This window comes from Nothoprocta perdicaria, unplaced genomic scaffold, assembly GCF_003342845.1.
Source record: "Nothoprocta perdicaria isolate Ctin4 unplaced genomic scaffold, notPer1 scaffold_41, whole genome shotgun sequence".
NCBI classification, from domain to species: Eukaryota; Metazoa; Chordata; class Aves; order Tinamiformes; family Tinamidae; genus Nothoprocta; species Nothoprocta perdicaria.
The window spans coordinates 1,632,138-1,653,867 of NW_020455655.1; the positions used below are offsets into that span (position 1 = coordinate 1,632,138).

Consider the following 21,730-nt stretch of genomic DNA (forward strand, 5'->3'; position numbering starts at 1 on the left):
AAAAGGCTTACAAGATAAACGTAGGTGGTCCTTTGGTCCTCCCACCTTTTCCTCTTCCCTATCCAAGYTATTCTGACTTGAATAACAGTGAGAAATATGCGGCCCTTTTTAATAAAGACAGTAAGCTTTCAAGCTACCCTGAAGAATTCAGAGTCCAGTAGTTCTTGTGGCTGAGAAACCTGGAACTACGTATGAGAATAGTAGCAAGGACAGTGTGGAGCAGGAAAATGAACTGTCTCACAGGTAGGGAGTGTTCATGTGACTGAGACACAGCATTTGGCAACTAAATAGCTTTAAAAATCTGACCAAAATCCCACTTTCTCGTGTAAGGAAAAGTCACAGCCCTCACTGAACAGAACAGCATCTCACACGTCAGATCATTTAGTCAACTGTCTATAAATTTTTTTACATAGGTCATCTAGTTCTAACTATTCTACTTTAAGGGAGATTCTCCTAGATAACCCAAACATGAARATGAACATTTGGTTTCTGCTAAAAGCAAATGCAATGTAATAATTCTCAGATTTTGAGAATATGTATTCTATGAAGTTAATTAGCATCAGAATATCAGTGAGAAGTGGAGCTACACTTTTAAAAAAGAGTTTAGAATAAYAGAGATTGCACTTGGGGCAGAAATGGCTTCATATCTGAAATAAGCACCGCAGATAAATTTTGGCTGTTATGTACAATAGTGTGTTTTTTTTCTAACTTTTAAATGAGACCAAAMCAGTCATTGCAATAGAAAGCTTGTGATAAAATCAACTATATTACTTGGAATTATTGCAGGTAAACAGAAGAGAAGCAGAGCTTTTAACTAATGCAATCTACTTTCTCTTAAAATCCTGTAAAGATGGTAGACATTTATGTTAAACACAGTGGATTGTTGGTAAAGTTAACTGTGTGCATCCAAAAGTGGCAGAATATGGACTAAGGTGCAACCTCAATCCGTGCTGTAATAAAGTAGCTGTTCATCTGTGGTCAGAGATCGTCATGAAAGACCTTGAGTTCCTTCACTTTATTTTGCAGAAAGGCCATCAGACAGCTTTGCATCATCTAACTCTATCAATCAAGGACCTCAACCACTGCTTTCTGCTGAAAGCTTTCCTGTTTGGCTCTGTTTTTCACAGACAGCTCAATAACTTGTCTGTGGAGCTGTGATAAATGTACCGTGTGCTTCTAAACTGTCTCTTTAACACTGAACTGCGTTTCAACTTGCAATGCTTGTGACTAATTGTTTTCATTAGAAACATTTTATTTATTTCCAGTTATTGTCCAATAGCCTGATTATCTCGTTTTTTATTTATTCTCTGAAAATGGTAACTCTGGAAAGCTGCCTGTCATGCACTGAAATGCTAGCAAAGTAGATTTTTTCACTATGAATAAGCTTCATAACATAAAGAATAAAACTGCAGCAAATCCATTCAAACAAGAAAAATTTCAGTTTCTGATACTTTTAAGAAGTGTGTAGCAACCTCSTTTCTAAATATAATATTTTGCCTATGTTTGTGACTGAAACATCCTCCTGTTTTTATCAGTGTATTTATATAAWACAGTGGCCGATATCACAAAACACGAGCCTGTTTGGGTACAATTGCTTGTTTTTGCTGAGAAGGCCCAAAATTGAGCTATTATAGTAAATGAATAACTTCTCACTCTGGAAGAAGGTGGTTCTTTCAAATCAGGTTGTAGGTCAGTGACAGGGCAGGGTGAGGAAACTCATGTTGCAGCTGTCTGCAAATGAACTTCACTCCTGATACAGTATAAAAACAACTTGAAGGTTAGTAAAGGTTCAGAAACAGTTATGAGGACAAATATGTAAAATGTGGGGATACAGGAGTGTTTTCATACTTTGCAGACACTGCAGGCATTTGTGTGGCTTGTACATTTTTATTATTAACTTATGGCCTCCAAAAGAGAACACTGAAAGTAAGGGTGATAATTTGGAAAGCATGCTCCATTTTGACAGAAAAGCATGTAAAATTATAGAATATGAAATAGGTACTACAAGTAAAGACCTCTTTAAGAAGGTGGAACTCTTGGAGCTTATGTGTAAAGAAACTGAGAAAGGAGGGGGGAAATAGTTTGCAATATCTCTTTGGGGTGAACTGCAACTTATGCTTAAATTTGATAAGTTCATGTAACTTGCAAAGCTCTTAATGTGCATTCATCATCTAATTGAATGTAATCTCTCTGCAGAGAAAAATAGTATAAGAAAAAATAGAAAATTAGAGCCATGGAAGACAGACTTTGGTGGATTATGTGCATATGTCTCCTCAAGCATGAGGGGAGTCAAAATGCATAACTGGAACTTCAGGTTGGCTCACAATTAAGTAAAACGGCTACAGGAAAAATTAGTTTTCTACTTTTCTCTTTCATAGTGCATGATTTAGCAGAAGAGGAAAGAACCTACGACTTGCTAATTACTTTTGGGCATATGCTCTTGGTCGTTAAGAAGAGTATCATCCATTCTGGAAAGCATGTTGGTGGGCTTTTTTTTTTTTCCTTCGGTAGCCTGTGCTAATCCCCACATTATTCATTTAGAGCATGGAAGTAATACTACAGATATATCCTCTGGATTAGCAAAGCTGAAATACATAGACTGGTACGGTTTCTGGTCTCTGTGTCACTGCATGAGAACACAGTATCAAATATATAATGGTATGGCATTGCTGTACTGCATGAACAGGGGAGGAAGGGATGGAGCACTGTGTGCAGTGCTCCACCACATGCTAGTTGTCCTCACCATAGCCCACAAACAGAAGGTACTTAGTCAGTTTAACAAGTTACACGTTGAGGAGCTATGTAAGGTGATTTTCTTCAGCAGAATTATCTCCTTTTATTACAGGATGTAGCACAGGGATGAGCACAATAATCCTGTTGTTTTCTTCTTTTGTTTATACCCTGGCAAGCCCCTAGTAAATGCTGCTCTGTAGTACATATGTTTTGCCCTTGGCTTCCAGATAACTTACTAGAAAGCTGCTGAGCAAAGCTAAATTAATTTTGTCGTTGTAGGTGATCTCAGAAGGCAAATCTGTTGAGTTCCTTCTCTCTCTCTCTCTCTCTTTCAAATTAAAATGTTTTCAGATACTGCTTAAAAGAAGTACCTCAAAACTGTGAATTTACTTCCAGACTGCACTGGGCTGCTTCATGCTGTTTTGCCAATAGAAAGTTAAGCTAAACCCAGGGGGTCTGGGTGATGGAAGGTTTACTCTGCTGGGGAGAAGCGTCTGCTGGTGTGTAGCCTGTAGGGTCTCACCTTGGGGAAAACAAGCACGAATGAAGCTATTGTGAACAGATACTCATTGGCTTCCACAAGGACTTGTACTCTGGGAAATGTACAATAGAGCAACTATTAAAGAATCTGTTTCTCCTTTTTTTTCTGATTTTTATGATAATTTTTAAAAATCCCAGGTGTATTCTTTTTGGAATGAGAGGTGGTGTTGAAATATCGTGGTATTTCTGAGGAGAAACCATCAGGGAAGGGTTAATTTAGAAGCACAACAGTACATGAGAAACTGTTTACCCATTATAGAGGTGGTGTCAATTTATATATTAAGAAAAAAATGTCATATTTTTGAGGAAACTTAGAAGGCTTCTAAAATATACTTTTTTATTTAGTGGCATGGAGGAAATCAAGCAAGCCTAAAGTAYATTTTATTGATGCACTAGATGCAATAAGAATTTTTCCTGTGTAGCCTGCTGCGCTCATGAATACATGAGGCAAGGCTAGAGGCAGGTTTTTGAACAACTTTTATCATCTAATCTATTTATAATCAAATTTTATTTCAGTTGTGTGCAGGCTGGGAGAGCGGGAGCTGATTACTGTTACTGGCTCCCTAAATGCACTAAGCCTTAGAAGCTGGGTTCACTAACAATGAGTTTAATTGATATCTACGCACAATGCTGAAATCCCCAAATTGTATTCTGGGCACACACTTTACTCGCTGAAAAATTGGGGTGGATTATCTAGAGACAGTGTGTAATTCCCCTTGCAGACTCCTCCCAAGCGCAGAGAGAGGACATGTGGTCAAGCCAATCCCCTGCACTGGCTGCACTAGCTATTGGCTGCTGCAAAGTCTTTAAGAGGCAGTGATAAATTTGAGGGTAGTCATCTGACTTGCCTTAATCAGCACTGATTAAAAAGATCTAAATAGCTCCTGGCAGCCCCTGGATCCGAAGGACACAGATTCCCTCTCCCTAGTGGAATGCCAGTCACCACCACTGAGGCAAATTCCATTTATAAATGTCATGGGTAACATTTCAGTCAGAAGTTGCACAGTGGCACTCAGAAGCACTGATACACAATTAGGCTATAAGAGGAATGCAAATAGCACTGCAGATATTACAAAGTTATTATCTACATTGTGTGGCCTTTTCAGGAGATCGTGTTCAGTTCTTTTGACTCTGCTTATGAAAAAACGCAGCAGAAATCAAGGCAGGAWTGAAGACGGGCAAAGAAAATGAGCAGGCTTCTGTATGAAGGCATTTTTAAAAGCTGCTTAGTTTAAAGAGGAGACAAATAGGAATGAGTGTGGTAGAGGTATACAGAATTACAAGTGGTTTGGCAAAAGTAAATCAGCTACTCAGTCTTCTTTATCCCAGCCACTCACTCTTCTTGATCCTTTCTCATAATTCAAGAACATGCAGACATTCAATTAAACTGAAAGGGAGCAGCTTTAAAAAGCTTGAAAGAAAACCTTTCTTCATGATATATAATGCCTCAGTTTCCCCCTCTATCAACTTGGCTAACAATATTTCTCCGTCTGAGTGTTGGAAGGTTCACAGTTCTTAAGGATCATTTGCTATGTGARTTAGTTTTAACTTATGCAAGGTAATACAGAATTGAATAGAGCAAAATAATTGCTATGTAGGTATTTTAATGTAGCCTTTAGGATCATCTATATGAGGAATATCCTCAATAAAACCGCCTATRTTGACTTTTAAAGTAGGATAACTTTAAAGACTGATGTTCTCCATCAGCCTCTTCAGATTTTTGTATCAATTAATGTAGACCTTCACGTGCTAAGTTTATATTTAATTATTTTATAAATTGAAACAATATTTTCTTTTGTTTATTATCTCATTTTACCTGTTTGCAACTTGACAAGAATGACGACCGTTCTTAAAGTTTCTTTCAAAGCTGTAATTTTGTGACTAATTCAGGTATTTAAGACATTCAAGTTACCTATTATATTTACTGTCAGGTATTTTGACATATGGAGAGCCCAAATAGTTTTTTTTCCTTAGAGTCAGGTCTCAAGAAGTCTGTGACAACAGTATTTAAAATTTGTTATGCAATTGCTATTGCTGAGGAGTAGACGCGTGCGGATGTTTCTTCCCGTTTCATGCGAATCGCGGCACACGTGAGGAACACGGGGTCAGTGTGCGGGGCCGGGGCTCGGTGCCGAGCGTGCAGGGGCAGCTCCGCACACGTGTGGTGAGGAGGGGAACAGGGCACCTTGCGAGCGGATGGAGACCAAGGGAGCCCTTTGGCTTTGGCTGCCCCCTGTTCTTCCCCAGCCATGGGCTTTGCAGCTCTTTCTGAACAGCACCATTTATGAAGTGCTGGGGAGAAAATTGTTCTTGGCCTTTAGGCCCCCTAGGCTTGTGTTTCACCCCTGGAAGAATACATTTGCTTGAATTTAAATCGAATGAAATGAATGCATCTTAAAAATAATTTTTGTTGACGTGGATTAAATAGTGTGCCTGAAGAGCACTGTCAGAATATGTCTCTGCACAGAACACCTACAAATTTGCAACCATGTGAATGTAAAGATAAAAGCCTTTGAATGAAATTTAGGGGGCTAAACTCCCCTCTTTGCGGCTGAAGCATCTAGGGAAAGCAGTAAAATAATCGCTATACTGAGGATTACAGCGTATGTCATATTACACCTCACTGTAAATATCAATTTAATTTTTTATGGCACGGATTATTTGGAAGTTTGTTTTATATACTGTATAGCACTTAAATGTCACTGGATGCACAGCCCCTCTCGAGGAAGCTCATTAGTTGAGCTGTCTGCATTCGTATATCTGCCATCAGCAGCTGGGGAGAGGGCGGCCGCTGACCCTGCCAGGCGCAGGTCGCCGGGTCGGCAGGTCTCATTTATTATTCAAAATTGCTTTCTGACCTTTTATCAGCCAGGGCAAGGAGCGTTGCGTTCTCCTTGGCCAAATTTTATAGTGAAATCAGGATCTTGCACAGATAATATAATTAACAATTCATGTGCCTCTCACCCATCCTCTCCAAAAATGTCCCTACTTAGGGGTTGACAAAGTTGGAAAGAGTGGCCTGGATGAACACACGTGTGCCTAGAGTCCATGTGTGTACCTTGTTATCCTGCTGAAATAAAGTGTGCAATGTCCCTTCTGTTTCAGGCTCCCRCTCTGGGGATGCTTTCCAGTGCTGTGGGACTGAGGCAGCCAAGGGCAGCGCCCCAGAGCTCCCAGGAAATCTCTTCTTTTTTACTGCTCCTATCATTATGAATAGATTCTTTTTCAATAGCTATAGACTATTTGCAATAGTAACTATATCTCCTATTTCAGCTGCAAACATATATATYCATGCAATATAGAATGACTGGAAGAGCTATAGAGAAAGAAACTTCAATAAAAGAACAAAAGGTTTTCTTGGGGGTTTTAGTAGAATTTGGAAAGAAAAAACAGAGAGTATGCAAAATAGGTCTTCTCTGATTACAGAGGCAATTTAAATCTAGGAAATCTCCAATCAGCTCTCTGCATCATTTCCCTCTCCAAACATTCAGGAAAGATCCTCCCAACATTTTTTTTCATAATAATGAACTGATTATTTTAATTTCATCCTGTGATATATAAATGGGAAGTATAAGTAGCATCCTGGTAAGAAAAAGATTTTTAGTACTTTAGAACATTAAACCTTTTGCAGAAAAATTAGCCATCAGATCTTAACAAGCTGTACTATAGAATATTGGAAACCATAGATGGCAGATTGATTCTTAAAGGGAGCTGTGCAGTTCAGCATTACTCCTCTAGAATGATTTCATCCTTTTTAAAAGAAGGAGTCAAAGGTCACGTTGCTCCTGCCCTTGAAGCAGACAATATGAGATGTCAGCGTGTGCTTTCTGACACTGCATATGATGAATAACCTTGACATGGTAATAAACAAATAGCCTATATTAACGTTTATAAGCACAGTGAGGTATTATTGCAACATATACTTCAACTACGTATTGTGAATATACAGCTTTTATAGAAACAGAATTACTCTAGTAATGTTGTAGGAAATTTATGTTCTGTTAAATATTGCTTTAAAATAACTATTCTATAAGTACCAGGATAAATATGTATTTGAAATATGGCCAATCATATATTCCTAAACTAAGAGAAGTGCTTTGAGCGGACAATTAACAGTATGCAAAAACCAGAGGACCTGCATTCTCAGATACTCAGGTTGTGCATGGTTTAGTTAAGATTCCTAAAACCCTATAATTAGTTGTTTTTTGAAAATGTAGCTCTGTTGTAAGTCTGTGTTCAGCATTTTTATCAATTATTCTCTTTCAGTGTTTCCAGTAGTGCTTCAAAATAACTGTACCGAGAGGGTGCCAAGGTGTCCAATGTTTGATTGGAACGAGGTGTTTCCTTCTAGGTGCTGAGGATGGATTGTTAGAAGAAGATGCTTGTCCTGCTGTGCTAGACATTTTGACCACTTCCTTAGTGTTAACAACAGTCTTTATAGCTGTCTGAGGCACACAAAAGATTTTAATTTTGGGTTTTTTTTTTAATTGAAAGTTAAAGAAGTTGTGTATTAATGAATTGCCAGCTGACATAAAGGGATGCTACATTGCCCTGCCCAGGTGTGTAAGAAATACCCATTTCTTGCAGGTTTCTGTAATTTTGTGTATCGTTATTACTTTCTTAGGTAAATACAGCTCTCTCTCTCAAAAGTAAGCAATTTCTTTAGTCAGTTTTCAGAGAATTTTTATCATTCCTTATGAATCATTTAGAGAAGTCACAGTGCACTATCACATATGCCAAGGCCCTAATATGGCCTTTACTATTACATAAACTCTATTAGAACTCTGTTAGACTTTGTCTTTGTTARGGACACTTAGGGAAGCAGAAAAGCTGATATTCCTAGAAAATTGGAAGTAGTATTCCCAGGAAGAGAAAATTTTAAAACCCTGCTTTCATTTTGTGAATACAGGTTTTGTGTCTGCCAATAGTTGTGGATGTTAATGCCAGACAGTGTGTGAATGAGTTGAAAGTTTGACTACACAGCAGTTAGCATGTTGTCACATGGATCCCTCATTGTTTCTGGTGTTCCTTAGAGTGCAAATCTCTAGGTTATACGTAAACATCCCTTTGTTTTCCTGCAACTAATATTTGACACCAAAATACTTACCATCAAAATATCTATTTTTAAGTAGAAAAATTAAATGATCCTTCATTACTGGTTTTCTGGGCCTTACTTGATTTGGGTTCAGCCCTATGCATCTATTTCATATAAACAGGYAGCTTTGATGGACATTTAATGTGATATTTAGTGAGAATTGCTTCATTTCAGGACAGCTAGATATTGGACCCATTGTTTTTCATGGTGGAGAGGAGAACAGTAATTCCAAAATGAAAACTCTTTTCTTAGATTCATCATTAATAATCTCTGCAACCATGTTTGGTGTCTGTGAACAGCTAAAATGAGCTATTGTTATATATTACTGTAAGATATTATTGTCTAAGTTATTTCTTAAGGAGAATGGTTTGTATGAAGTTAACTAATCTCAGTAGAACAGTCAGGGATAAGTACAAAACATGATCCAGCTGGGACTGAACAAGTAAAGAGTAAGGATAATACCTCCATGGTCTTTACTGGGGTTAARTGAAGCCTAACTTTTTAAGTAAAGCAAAGAAAATGAATATATGTCCAAAAGACAGAAGAAGGTGGACAAAACATGCATTTTAGTAGGCAATATTGTAAGAATTAAAAGAAAATACAGTGAGGAAAGTAACCTTTGACCATTCATTTGCTCTCAATAGCTGTCTTCACAGACTAAAACAAGTGGTTGGTTCTCCCAAAACACATTTTCACTTTCCTTTAGCTCTGAATGATTGAGTGATGTTCTTGGAATGGAGTTTGGCGTGGCAACTGTGAATGCAACTAAAAGTGTCAGATATAGATAACATGTTTTATAGTAGATATAGATAACATGTTTTATAGTAATACAATGCAGTAATGTTGCTGTGATCTGTGATCCCAGTTTGGGGATCTTTAGTTTGATAGAATTCTTATAATCTCTTTAACCTCTTAGCAAGCGTGTTTCCAAGTGAATTAACAGATTTACTTATTTAAAGTCTTAAAAAAGCASCCAATTTCACTGCCTACTTCTGCAATCCAACAGCCAACATGTCCTGTAATTTTTTCAGATGCTTTCACAGGAACTCTTGCCATCCTGTATGTAGCAAACTTTAGTTTGAGAAGGAAGGCATGAGATCAAAAAAATGTGGAGACGGGCTCTTGACTGTGCCCTATTGGCAAAAAGCATAGGACTGTGAGAACAGTATCCAAGTAGAAGTTTATCTCTCCCTGTGACTTAGCTGTGGTAAGGAATGCATACAGACTGATGTGCCCATGAGACTCAGTAGGCTTCAGGCATTTAGCTAGCCATTAACATCAAGTGTACAGTTGTTCTTAGATCTGTGTATATAATCTCAAATTGTTGAACTAAGAAGAGTTCAACAATTTGAACTTATTGACTCCTACTTATTTTGTAGGAGTCATTTGGGTCTGGTTTCCCACATTTCCCACTATACTTGGGAAAATATTAGTTAGACTTCAGTGTACCAGTTGTGTTCTAGTCAAAGTCCATTTGCCTTCCACTCTTCTGGTGCATCATTATGTGTGCTACCACCACCAGAGATTTCTATTCTTTCTATTCTTTTTTTTTTCTTAACATATCCATAAGACTTTTTACACTACTTGCTCATCTCAGTCACTTTGGCCAAGCTCAGTTGTGGTTAAGCAAGAGCAGTTCTAATGGCTTTTGTAAAAGTACACCTACTTAACACAGATGAACTCAGCCCCCTGAGCAGAGAGTGAGCATTCTGAGATTCATTTTACAAGAATAATGATGCTGGAGCATCATTAAAGCATCAAAGCATTGTAGCTTTGAATCTGCAGTAAAGGTCCTGCTGCACATTTTTACCTCCTTTTGTGCAGGAGCATCTTTGGTATTTTTGCTCCATTCATCTTAGAGGCTGGAGTGCAGCCTTTAGTGATCTCCTGAACTGACAGTTTTCTTTCCTGAAACACTAAATTTGTKTTTATATAGAGTCCCTACATTTACCTTTGATTGTGCAGACAAAATAGTAGCTGAAAGCATGTAGGACTAGAAACAAATCAAATAAGAGAAGAATACCTGGAATACATCTGAAGTAGCTGCAGGAGGAGAGTGGGACATTTCCATATGGAATTCCTTGTTGAGGACTGGATCATTTTTAAATAGTTAATGTATACCTCCTTCTCGTATGCAGGAATCAGGTTGTAAGGTATGCACAAATAACACTCTGAAAAGGTAGATTTCAGAATAGCTAAATAAGGATAATTCAGATGCTTTTGATTSTACTGGAAGAAACATGTTTTGAGTCTTGTATTTGGACTTATGGGATTAATACAGGAGTTTAAAATTACTTAAGCAACAAAAAACTCTACCTCTAGAATCAGAAAATTGCAGGTTACATGAAACAAAGACACTGTAGACGTGACATCTTATATATGCATATATATGTTACAAGATCTCACTCTTATGTCCTAAAGTGCATCTTTGCTTTCAGARTTAAGAGGAAACTAATGATAGGACAATATCATCACCATCTCAAATTTTAACTTGCGACTTAGCTACCGGGATAATAAAGCTGATATATTTAATGTAGTTTTACCAAATTTGTAATTTTATGGCAATCTTAGGCCAATGTATGTGTGTTTTACAGGTTCAGGTATAGTGATAGGTAAAGCATTAGCATTTAAAGTATTATCTTTTATTATAAGTAAAGAAAACTGAGAAAAATGTTTTATTGTTTATATGTGTTCAGATTATTTTAAAGGCTTAAATCTTAAAAAACTATTTTTTTTGTCTCCTACAATTGAAGCATTTGAAGACTTATTTGCTGAAGGCTGGCACTACTAAAACTGATTGTGATACTGCAGTACTAGCTGCAGTATCTCTTCCCTTTGCTTTGAGCAACCCMATTGGAGCAGGCTGCATTGAACTGGATATTCTATAAAATCCAGATCAAAGCTCCTTCCTAACAATTACATAACTTAAAGAAACAAAGCAGAACCTGAACAGTAGCCATTTTATCCTTATCTTGATTCAGTAGGGCAAACTTGAAGCAACTCCTTTGAGATTTTCTTCTCAGTTCATGGGTTTAGAATCTGCCCTATTTTTAAAGCCATCTTAACTATGACAGCGAGATTAAAAAGCTATTGCCAGCAATAAAGGATTTAATAAACTGTAGCAATGGCCATCTAGAATGTTGAAAAAGAACAGCATGGACAGATAGCGAGTGTCAAGTTTTCGCAATGTGTATGTCTAACAATTATGTTGTTTTAACAAATTTAAAGAAACTCAGTCTGAAAGCATGTTGTCTCCAATCCTCTCCTCACCATGTTGCTGTTGTCTCAGTGACAACTTGAATATATAGTGCAGGGTCCTTGCGGCTCTCTGTAGGATGTCTCATAACAGCATATGGTTCTGTAGCATCTTATAAATATCTGTGGCAAAAAGCTGACAGTAAGATTTTACCACTATAACAAAGCACTGGCCAGCTGACTGCCATTTCTTCATCTGGATTAATTCTGTCTCACTCTGTCATTTAACCCTCATTTAACTAACCCAGGGCTGTGTTGCACCTTGGCTTGTTGTCCCCCTAATGTATATGACCCCAGTAAGAGCATATACACTTGTGTTGTATTTTGCTAGTCAGGAACRGATTCTCTGCATTTTTAGAAGCAGAAAATGCATTTGTGGGGTTGGTTGATTTGTTTTTGAAGTTCCTCACTGGCAAAATTTTATGCAGGCTCTGAACCATGGGGATACTTGACCGTAGTCTCCTTAGTTGCTTTCTTCTTTGGAAGTGCTTCTAGTATCTTTATTACCTATCCATTACCGATCTTGAAGTRGGCAATGCTGACTGTCCACTTCCAGATACATCTTGCTGATGGTCTGAAGAGTGAAATTGAGCAAAGCCAAAGGGAATTAAGATGCAAAATTATACAGGGGCCATGTTTTATCTTGTAAGTAGTATTTAACAGCCACTTACTTGGCCTCTCATTTGTGGGACGTTTGATTTCTGGATATATTTCCTGTAGCACTTAAGTCTTTTTCCCAGATTCTGGGTCTGTTCTGTCGTARCTGAAATGAACAGTCTGCATTAATTATCGATACAATTATGTATATCATCCAGTAGTTCCACAATATACCTTTTTGATGTTTGCATATACCAACAAATACTGTTTATTAGTTCACAAAATAGTAAAGGCCAGATTTTGTTCTCATTTCCCTCAGCAGAGTAGCTGAGTAGTAGTTTGATCTAAATTTGTGCTTCTGTAACAGAGCCCAGAATCATTGTCCATATATCTAAAATAGATTTCCAGCTGTACAAGAAAGGGATAGCTAGTTCCAAGGTCTTTGGGAACCAATACAAAATGATAGAAATYTGTGAGCTGTTTTTTTGCTACCCAAAACATCAGTTCACTACAAAATTTAGTATGTAATTGAAAATCATTAGTTAAATGCTGTGTAGTCAAGAATCATACATAATGTAACAGAGCTACTGCAAACAGTTCACTCCTAATCATGCAGATTTCCTTCTTTCTTTTATGGATATGAGGAGCCTGTATTTGGAGTAGTCCCTGATGGGATTTTGCTTTAGCATCCTTGGAGGGTGCCCTGGTGTGTATCTGTAGGGTGAAACAGAAGGATTACATACATGCATTTTTGCTCTTAGGTTAAGTACAGTCATTGATAAAATACGTGCATAGTTAAATGTTCTTTATGTACCATCATATGACCATATATATGTCTCAAAAGTGTTTAGACTGTATGGAAAATAAGTGGTCTAATCCTATAAACCCATAAGTAATAGTACTTAAGCACTGCAGGGGAGTGGGGGRAAAAAAAGACACAGAATTTCCATCTTGTCTATTAGTTTCTATAAAGAGAATTTTAGTAAGAAGTCCCTTCTTTAAAGCAGGATTACTTCTGTAGTGCAGTCGTTTTAGTGATAGGAGTAGTATAGGCCCCTAAAACCAGACCTCAAACGTGCAAAAAGGCAATTTGTTTAACAGGTAGGAACAGAAGAGGAAATCAGTGGACTTCACAGCTTAAGCTGAGCTGCAGTTTTGCCACAGAACTGTCTATGAGTCGTATAGTATTATTCAATTAGTATATTACTTTTAGGAGAGGAATCCATATATATTCAGTTACAATCCTTGCCAAATATCTCGACATGATCATAGGCTTTTAGGATTATGAGTAACATAATAAAGGATAATGACCAAAAATGAGCACACCAGTATAGAACGCTTAGGGTAACTGGGCCTGCCATGTGCGCTATAAGACAGCAGTCTGTTAGGTTTAAAGTGAGATTAAGGAGTTGTGTAACCTGCAATTATGCTGTTTCTCATTAAAAAAATAAGATGATTGAGCTCAGTAGGGTCCTTCCTTATATTTACCTCTGTTTAATTGGATTGGGAACTGCTTAAACATCTTTGAGGTGAAGCTTATAAGAAGATGATCCCAGCTGTTTTTCCAAGCTTAAGACAGCAGGCAGACAACATGATCATGTCAAGACTCATACTAAAGCCTTAATCCTACTTTTTCATCAACTAGCGCTACAGCTGAGTCTTTAACCTCCTAAGTATTAAATGTGCTTTGAATTTCTGACAATACATTTGCTGTCAAATGTTACTGTTTAATATTAGTAATTTTTGCTTCCTTTCTGACAATGTCTTTGAAGACTAGTCTATGTGTCTCTGATTTTGGAGAGCTATAATGCAAATTTATATATTCAGTCCTTTTAAAAATACTGCTTCTWAGTGTGTGCCTGTTCTGCGTGGAGAGGAGGAACTGCACTGACCTGTATCTTGTCTGGTTATAATGTAAAAAACAGTATACAGTTTTTATTTATTGTGTATGTATTATCAGATCCAATATAGCTTTGTTGTCAATGAAAAAAAAAAAAAAGCCATTCRTTTCAGCTTTATTTTTTTCTTGGAAACTGTTTGCCTGATCAAAAGAAATGGTTCAGATTTTAACTTCAGAACCTGCTAGTATTACTTGGTTGGATAATCCTGGAGTTGTTAAAGATTAAATGTTCTAATGTATTTTTCCTGTGTTGGCATATAGTAATCTGCAATGTCATGCTTCTCTTCCCTCTTTTCTTTCCTCTTTTCTCTTCTTTTTTCTTTTCTTTTTTCTTTTTTTCTTTTCTTTTTTTTTTCTTCATTTTGCCGCTTTATTTTATCTTCCCTTTTCTCTCTCTTCCCCCACTCTTTTCTCCTCTTTTCTTTTCTGTGGGGTGGTGCTCCGATTTGTCCTAGTGACACAGGGCTGCCAGCAGGAAAGCAAGCGTAGTTAATGCTCAGCTGCTCAAACCAGTCAAGCAAGCTAGCAAGTCCCAGCTGTGCTACTTGATGTTTTTTGATTGCACCTAGTCCTCAATCTGTGAACTGTTTTCTGGACTTAGATTCATCAAGCTCTGCCGCTTTAAAAACTCATGCAGGCAGGCATCCTAGGATATGCCATTATAAGCTGCTGCCAGGGGATCTTCTAGGAGATAAATGGAATCTGTGTGAAGTAAATTAGTGTGAACCAGTCAATCTGTGTGTCAGCCTTGAGCCACATCCATGGGTAACTAGCTTGCTGACTGAAAAGTCCACTGTCTTTTGCCAATTGGAGGTCTCAGGCACCAGGAAACAGTCCTATACAACATTAGTTTCTTGGAATAATGCCTGTTTGACCAGCGAGTGAGACTCCTCAGTATACAGCACTGTACTGCCTGCGTTTACTTATTGCTTACAATTGGCCTGAACATCTTTTAAAGTCAGATAACATTTTAACAGTAGGGAACATTGCAGAAAGATCTTGGAAATAACTACTTCCACTCTCATACAGCAGCCATTCAGCAGATTCATGCTGTGCTGCAGTCAGCTTTACCTCCCTATCAGTAATACATCTTCCAGGCCATAATGCAAAATAATAACAATAATCTGGCCAGGAGAGGTTAATAAAGAGCCTCCCTGTATTTTTTTTTCCCATAGATTAAGCTCTTGGRAGTGCTTTGATTAAGAGAACCAGAAGCATATGCAAACTCTGGCATGTACATTATGCACAGGAATATATCAGTGTCAGAGCAGTGCTGTGTACTTTTATTTCATTTTGTTTTCAAAAGCATTTTGAGACAATCTACATCTAGGGTTCTTCTGAAGAAATGTTCTAATTGCAAGTTGTCTCTAAATTCCCAGGTTGAAGTTGAATCCTGTATAAATCTATCTTTTTGAAAAATCTGTTAATAATGTGACTTTTCAAATCAGTGTTTTTTTCATTATTTTTACAGAAGTTATTGATACATTGATGGGCAATCATAGGTGTAATTGTACCACAAAATTATCTAATGTGTAGAAGCTAGTGGGAATTTTGATATTTATTTTTATGAAAATATCTATATGTAGGATATAGATAGATAGAGAGGCTATACACGTTAACAAATAATAACAGCTTACTAGGAACTATCAGAACTATAGTTTGATCTTCCTTACCACTTCTGTTAGAAAATGCTTGTCTCTTATTAGTTACYGGTTGAAAACTACAATGAAAGCAGTACATAGAACGTTGATCAGATAGAATCAAACAATCCAGTCCTAAACATGTACAGTTAAATGCATTAACATGTATTTAGGGAAACTGAGGGCAAAAATGTATTGGCTAKCTACCTAGAAAAGAGAAAGAAAGGCAATGTGTAATGATAGAAAAGTTACTTAAARACATTTTGGTGTTTGCATTTTCCATTTAATCCTCATAAGTACTGGGGAAACATATGCTTAACGGCTTTGCAATAATGCTATGTGTGGTTTTATGGGAAAATATTTTATTTCTTGTACCAGAACAGCAGAACCTACTGAGACAAATCTAACTAGTTAGGTGTTTTATTATATAGAGTACACAGAGTATATAGACAGATTCTGGCATAAATCACAACTAAGATCAAGACAACTGCTTTAAAATTGAGTGAATGTTTCATTGCACTAATGAAACAAAAATGGGATGTCCTTTGAGAGCATAATTTGTTACATGCCATTCTGTTTTAGCTGAGAGAAATAGGGAAGTCCCTCTGGGTGAATAAAACTTCAAGGTATATTGGGGAAAGAATCATTGAAAATTTCAGTTTTCATGTTTGAAGTAATGTTGTTCTCATGTATATGGAAAGGAGTGAGGCAAGGGGGAACAAGGCTGTATATTTTGGKTTTTTTTTTATATTATATATATTATGGTTTTTTTAAGCAAACTTAAGATTTTTACTAGGGAAAAAAAATGTTGCAGTTCACGTGGTGTTTGGGATAGACTTTGTTCGCCTTTGACTTAACAGAGTGCAAGAATAAGTCGTGTTTTTGCTGTGTCCTTGACGATAAATGAGTCTCACTAAGTGGACAGGGCTGTGCCCGATATATGGTTTAATATTTATGCATTTTTAAGTGTATTGGACATGAATGGTAACCACATAACACTGCAATCTTATATTAATTTTTACATTACTGTCTTCAGTTTTGGTCCTGCTGTTGTAATGGACTTAAGCTTCTAGGGCTGAATGCTGGTGGCTGGCAGGTGGCCTCTGCATCAGATCCTATAGGCCAAACTGGATTTTCATTGTTTTGTCTCATAATCAAAATATTATGGCATTTTGGAAGATTTAAGAAATATTTAGGGAAATTCCTGTTTAAAGATGTATGTGGATGTTTCTACTGCCTTGCTTTTTTGCTGAGATTTTGGGGAGAGGCTGATGCATTTATTTAGTATGCTTTGATAGAACCCTGAAATTTAAAATGAGGAAAATTCCAATTTCCCTGCCAGTGCCAGACTGAGATATACAGTGTAACTAGTAGTATTAGGTTCTTCTTTTGTATTTGATGTGTTAGATTTAATTACTTGAGCTTCCAATTTGACTTGTTCCATATTGGATTATTTCAGTGATCGCTCAAACTTCAAAATTGTGCTGTATTTAGTTTAGGCCATTAATGTGTTTATTTCTTTATTTCTTTTGTAAACATAATTCAAAACATAATGAAAGCTATGCCAGTGTGATATTTAATCACAGCTGTAATCACAAAATAACAACTAGATATTCTCAATTAAATAGCAACTATGTACAAAAGCGCCATTTATTTTAAGTGACACTAAAAATTATGAAATGACCAAAAACTGATGTCTTTTGTCACTGAGATGAATTAGTGGTTTATATGGCCTGAGAAATAGTCTGGACAAGAAAAATAGGGTTCAATTCAATAAGGACAAGAGCAAAGGTCTTCTCTGAGGTAGGATTAATCTTGTGCACAAAGACAAGCCAGGAGCACAAGGCAAGGTAACCTCGGAGGAGAGCCTGGGCGTGAGACCGCAGCGATGCTGCTGGGGCGACACGGGCAGCACCCCAGCCCTGCAGGCAGGCGCAGCACCKGCAGGAGCTGCCAGGCGATCCTGGTGCTCCCATCCGAGGGTGTTCCCGGGCTTCCTGAGTCGCTGTGCGGCTGGTGCTGCTCCGCTGTGCTGGGAAAGGATGGATGCTCCCTACTGGCTTTCCAAGGTTTCCCCATTGCCTGCTTTCCTATTTGTAGATGATTATGGCAAGTGCTGCTAGTATTTCACCTGCCATTTCATGCGTGCTTTCTATGTTGCTCACAACAGTGCAATTATCATCTCCTTTTAGGTTTGCTTCAAAATAGGTAGGAAAAAGCCCTAGGTGGCCTAGCAGTCCTCAGCATGGGAGAGACAGGCGTGCACGGCAACGGGCAGTTGAATCTCAGTGGCACGRGGAGGTGGGCAGGTGTCGTGCACGTGCCTCTTCTCAGACGAGACGTAGGGAGTTTCAAATAAAACTTACAAGGACGTACACAAACAATCCAGAGGAGACTGTGACTGTGTTGATGGTTAATATGGAAATTCCCACCACAGGACATTAAAGACATGAAAATCTTATACATGTTTAAGAGAAGGTTACCAAAGTTTCTGGATGAGGGGGATACTGTGAGTTATTAAACATAAATAGAAACTACATCTGTCCCTCGAATTCCAGGTTTCTGGCTCGAGCCTGGCAGGTGCTGGTGCAGCGTTTGTGGATGGTGCAGCAGTTAAGGTGTCCTCCTCCTCTTCTTACGCTCTTCCAAAGTAGCTGTTTGTAACCACTGTTTGAGGCAGGACACTGCATTAGAAGATGTTTGATCCCAACAAGTACAGGTGTTCTGTGATTTTTTTATTATTATTATTATATATGTATATTTTTAATAATGTTCAAACCATTTCTTTCCCAGCTCTTTATCTAGCCATTTAGTTTCTTAGGTGAAGTATAGTAAGCAACTGTTGACCTAGTAGATCCCAGAAGTGGCAGACAGTTGTTTTTTTAAAATTTACTAGGAAAAGGTCCAAATATTTTTCTTTTGCTTTACAGCCAACTGCTGTTTTATTTAGATTCAGACTGTTCTATGTTCTGTACTGGAGCTTAGAGTATTTATGACCCATAGGCTCCAGGACTAATACTTTGAAAAATATTTTTTGTTGTCYCATCAGATTGTTCTGAATTGCCATATACTGAATGGCAAATACTATCTTGCTTTCTCTGCAGGTACACTGCCTTTAAGTTACTAATCAAAATAATAATGTGGCCTATTAAAATATATGTATTATTTGGTTTATTCACTTGTTACATAATCTTTTTTTCCTGTAAATCTGCTGCCTTAAAACTGATAGTCAGACCAGAGGTGCTTAGACTTTAGTGTGTGAAATAAATATTAGCAAGGACATTCATAAAGGACAACTTTTCCTTTAAACGTTTTTTCAAACTGGGGCTGGTCTTCATGTGGTCTCTTTTTGGAAGTAGTTTGCCTTTATTTGGGGGAAATAATTGGAAATAATTCACATAAACATTTCATTGAATACTCTGATTTTGTGACATACTTTTGCTATGCTAAGTTCCTTATCTGTTGTATGACCAGTTGTATGACTCTTTTTCTGGCTGAGTACTGTAGTGTAAGAGAATGGCTATAAACTTCAATAAACAGCCATCAACAGCTTATTAAGATGCACCAGGAAAAAAAATCCCTACAGTTCTTAAGATTGAATCTGTGCTGGAAAGATTTATGTCATTTTCATATGCAAAGTTCAAGGTCGTTTGCCTCAGTGAAAATCTTTTTGCTTTGCTTTTGTTTTGATCAGGGCAGTTGGTACTATCCTTCTAGTAATTTAAATTGTGTTTTGTATTCTTGCCTGGCTTGGTGAATTTGGGATTCACTTTTATACTTCAGACATTTGCATCATTTCGGCTATACAAATTAGCTTTCCAGTGGAAGCCAAAGTAATTTTAAGGTCCATTTAAACCAAAAATAGGACAGAGTAGCCTTAGAATGAATAAAGATCACCTAGTTTATGTTTAATAAGTTCTTGAATTCTGTCAGTGAACTGGTTTTAAACTATTCATAAGAATATTTCCCCTATTGACATTTAAGTATAAAACCCTATTCCATAAGGGATACTTTAATTTAGTAAAGTAGGTGTCAGCACTGAGATTATTAAGTTTTGGTCCTTTCACTACCATTATATAATGCCATTTTTTACTTTCACTCTTTATTTGGGCCAGACTGTTCCTCTCTTATTTTTAACTTTTCAATTCCCTTTGTTCTCTTGTCTTTCATGATATTTTAAGGAACCTTCTTCTCCAAATTGAGCATATAACATGTGATGTTTAAAAAAGAAAATAGATTTGAAGGCCCCTGCCTAGGTCCCTCTTCTCCCCATATACACCCCTTATGTAACTTGGTAAAGTAGGATATTGTGAAGAGTATTTGCCAGGCTTGTATCTAGGGAGACTTGTGTACTTCTGGGTAGTGTGTCCATTCCCGAAGGACATCACGTCCCATCTTGCCTCCTGGTTTTCTGAAGCATCCACTTTTCCCCCCCATCCTTTAGTCTCTCCTCCTGAATGTCATTCTTTGGCACACTCCTTGTCTAGGGTTCAGGGAAACCCTGTCCATCTGTGCTTTGTGCTCCCTTAAACTGTTCTTGCTGAGTCCTTTCTACCCAACTATTCACACCAGTGTTTCATCATTTGTCAGCCAACCTCATCTACTTGTTATAATTTTTTTTCTCACTCTCTTATCTTACTTGGGCTTGTTTGACTCCATCCTCTCTGGACTCTCTCCTTATCTCTTTCATCTTCTCTTAAACAAGTTGTTGGCAGATCCTCTTGCTTTGCCCAGGGATCTTGCTGGCCTCTGTCTAGGTCTTTCTTGATCACTTTGGACATAGCTCATCTATATGAGAAGGATCTACCTCTTAGCTGTTGTCTATTCAGTATCAGATCTCAACCTGTCTGATATTTTCTCCAGTATTTGTCAGCATCTCAAAGGAAGAAACTAAAACAGAGCTCTTCACCTTCTTTTCCATATGCTCTCTCTAGTGACTCTGAGTCATAGCTATATGTTCCTTACATCTGGGCATTGTGTTTGACTTAGTGCTCTCTATTCAGGCCTTACATCTGTGTCCTAACAAAACCCACCAGTACTTCTCTTGCACATTTGGTCTGGGTCTGACTCCAAACCATTATCCTGCTAAGCTTTAGATAGGCTGTTCTGTGAAAGCTCGTTTGTGTTGTGGCACACAGCTCAGCTGAGGCGCAGCTACCATTGCTCTGATGTAGCTTAGTTACCTCTTACTGCATCTGGTACCTTCTTGGGAACACTTCTGAGCCTGTTTTCTTGAAAAACAAGCTGCTCAGTTTAAACCATACAGTTCCTGCTGACGTGCTCTGGGCAGGGACTTGGAACAGCTTCATCTTGAGCAAATCCAAGAGCAAATACAGTGCCCACTTCCATTAAGTTGCGTGCCTGTCAGCTCCTGGCTGGGACTGCTGCTCAGCTCTGCAAGGGCATCTCCCGGGCCTGGTGCTGTGCAAGACTTCACAGGCACTGCCACTGAAAACCCCTTACCACATTAAAACCCAAGTTACATAGCCTCTTATAAGTTGGCCCAAGTAAAGCTTAATAACACTTTGAAGAACTGGTTCGTAGGTGTTGGAGCAACATAACGCTATGGTAAACTACTGTGTTAAACCCGATCTCACTGCTGATGCCAAAGCCAGGAGCTTCAGGTCCATTGAGATCAAAAGGGCAATCCTGAATTTTTAGTCACTGTTGTATTTTTTAAAGCTGACAACTCTGGTGATTTTTTTTTTCTTTTCTTTGCAGAGATGTGGCTGCATTTTTTGTTTTCTCCCTTTTATCATAGTATTCTCTGTTGGAAAATTTTCCTATTGCTCTACTTGAGAGACGTCCTGCCTTTCACATTCATACTGCAGTAATGCCTCAATCTATCACCCAGCACAGCAGACTTGAGTATTTAATGGGAAGAACTGTTTTAGAAAGAATGTTCTAAAACATTTGGCACCAAAAAAAAAAAAAAACTTTTCTTTGAAACTGGAGCACACAACTTGTATT

General features: G+C 37.8%; 1 protein-coding gene across 3 annotated transcripts in view; it reads left to right on the forward strand.

Moving 5' to 3' along the window:
* WDR72 (WD repeat domain 72) overlaps positions 1-21,730 on the forward strand; it is a 98,075-nt gene that overhangs the window by 69,692 nt on the left and 6,653 nt on the right. The window lies entirely within an intron of this gene.